This window comes from Melitaea cinxia, chromosome 13 (assembly GCF_905220565.1).
Source record: "Melitaea cinxia chromosome 13, ilMelCinx1.1, whole genome shotgun sequence".
NCBI lineage: Eukaryota > Metazoa > Arthropoda > Insecta > Lepidoptera > Nymphalidae > Melitaea > Melitaea cinxia.
Genome location: NC_059406.1, coordinates 17,104,012 through 17,106,588, shown reverse-complemented (window position 1 = coordinate 17,106,588; position 2,577 = coordinate 17,104,012). Strand labels below are relative to the sequence as shown.

The 2,577-nt window shown below is 35.4% G+C and overlaps 1 long non-coding RNA gene across 1 annotated transcript; it reads left to right on the top strand.

Moving 5' to 3' along the window:
- The first annotated feature begins 276 nt into the window (after nt 1-276).
- On the top strand, nt 277-627 carry LOC123658977. Its single transcript, XR_006743949.1, has 2 exons — nt 277-498; nt 579-627. It is a non-coding gene; the product is annotated as an uncharacterized LOC123658977 (long non-coding RNA).
- Nucleotides 628-2,577: the final 1,950 nt, after the last annotated feature.

Below are 2,577 nucleotides of genomic sequence, written 5' to 3'. Positions count from 1 at the left end.
CATTTCACATAGGATGGGTACGGTGACATTTGATATGTTCCAATACACTCACTAATTTCAACAAATCGGATAAATATATGGTTTTAAAAATCACCAATTAGTTTACAAAGCAAACAATAATACTTGATTAGATTGAAATTGTATTTAAATATGCGTTTTTACGTTTTAAACAAAATGAAAAAGGTACAGAAAAAAATAAAATAAAAAATAAATAAATAAAATAATAACCTATAATTACAGGCATGAAACGAAACGTTCAATGACAGGGATTGACACGTAGTAATCGGCCAAAATAAACAATCGTAACGGCCATCTTGTAAATCGCGTCAACTCACTGACTCGAGATATCTCAATCAGTACAAAGCAATTTACATACGAGTCCGCCATGCAGTACCGATCGGATCAATCACAATTCAATAAGCCTTAATAATGTACTGTACAACAAAAATCAAATTACACTTACATCGTGCACAAAATTTTCCTGGCTTTGCTGGCAATGTAAAATATATTCTTTCAATTTTAATTTATATTTGAGAAAACTTTGTGTATTCCTAATTGGTGGGGGTATGTTGTTCCAGCACCTGGAGGCAGCATAGCGGAAGCTGCCCCTGAAAGAGGCTGTCTTGTGCTTTTGTACTACAAGTTGTATGGAACATTGTCGCGATTCACAAGTCCTATGGCTTGACATCCAAATGAGCTTTTCATACAAATATGACGGCTCCTTACGCCTTAAAAGATCGAAAAGAAGACAAGCTAAGTGAAATTTGCGACGGTGTTTCATTTTTAAAATTGAGTGTACATTTAAGTAAGGAGTAACGTGTTCTCTAAAGGGAATATCGAAGCAGAAGCGAGCACAGGCATTCTGGATTCTCTGTACAAGTCTCTGTGTTTTGGCGGTCAAACGAGGTCCATATACAATATCTGTGTAATTCAACTTGGACAATATCAGTGACTCAGTAAGGCGAATACGTAAATCTACTCCCAGGTGATCTCTCACATTGTAAAGAATTTTTAAGCGGTAAAAACAATCTCTCACTAGTCCAATGATGTGATTCTCAAATCTAAGATTACAGTCCATCTGTAAGCCAAGGTTACGTGCTTCCCACACCCTTTCAATAGGTTGATCCATTAATAGTATTTTATTTGTATGTTTTAGCCTTAATATTTGTGATTTTGTGCCACAAATCATATATTTGGATTTATTTGGATTTAAAACTAAGCTATTCCTCTTGGACCATAGCACAATCCGATTCAGATCTTCATTTAGTCTATCAATTGCAATGTCAATATCAGATGGTTTGCAAGAGATATATATTTGGGTGTCATCAGCATAAAAATGATATCTACAGTGCATTATATGATCTTTCATGTCTGCTGAGTACAATAAAAATAATATGGGTCCCAAAATAGAGCCCTGCGGCACACCTTTGGATATTGCCATTCTATCTGAGATGAGCGAGGAACCATCATGCTTAGTTATTTTGACATACTGATAGCGTTCACTGAGATAACTATGAAACCATTGTATGGCATAACTGTCAAAACCGTAATAGCTCAATTTGGACAGGAGGAGATTTATATTCAAGGAATCGAAAGCCCGTGAGAAGTCAAGCAATACGAGGAGAGTGCACATGCCCTGATCCTGTGATTGCAAAATATTGTCAGTCACATCAAGCAGTGCTGTGACAGTACTGCGACCCCTTCTAAAACCTGACTGGACCTCTGGTAACATATGGTTTTTTTCTAAGTAAACTGTTATTTGCTTCGATACTGACTTTTCAAGTATCTTCGATAGGCATGGCAAAATACTTATTGGCCTCAGATCCTTAAGATCTGTGGGGTTTGAAATTTTAGGGAGCGGTCGCACCACTGCCGTTTTCCAAACATCTGGATAGGTTGAAGTTAGAATAGACGCATTCACTATAGAAGTGATGGTTTCCAATGTATCCGGCATCGTTAGCAAAAGCATCTCCAGATTTATTGAGTCACATCCCTCTGCTTTAGATCTCAATGATTTTATAATATTAATAATTTCGCTTACTGTAACCGTCTTCAAATGAAATGTGGCTTCGCTAAATTTATGGAATTCAAAGTAAGTTATATAGGAAAATAGAGTGTAAGGTAAGCCTGGAACATTTATGAAGTGGTTGTTTATTACATTTGGATCGTTGAAGTGGGGGGGCAGATCTATATTTTTTTTAGGTAAAATGCTTGTTTTTATATTTTTCCATAATAATTTAGGGTTGTTAATTTTGTTATTAATATTATGTTTGTAATATGCTGATTTTTCATTAAATAGTGCCTTATTTACTGTAGATTTTAAACATTTATAATATTCTTTTTTACTATCAGATTTTGTTTTATGATATTCTGCAGAGGCTTTATCACGCAGTTTCATCATCAATTTTATGGTATCTGTGATCCACGGATAGGAGTGAGTCTTTATAACAGTGGAGAGTAATGGTGCATGTGTATCAAATAGAGTCAAGACACTGTGATTGAATATGTTAACCATCTCGTTAACATCATCAAGTGTCGAAATCTGACTCCATTGTATAGCTTCTAAGTCTAAGTTAA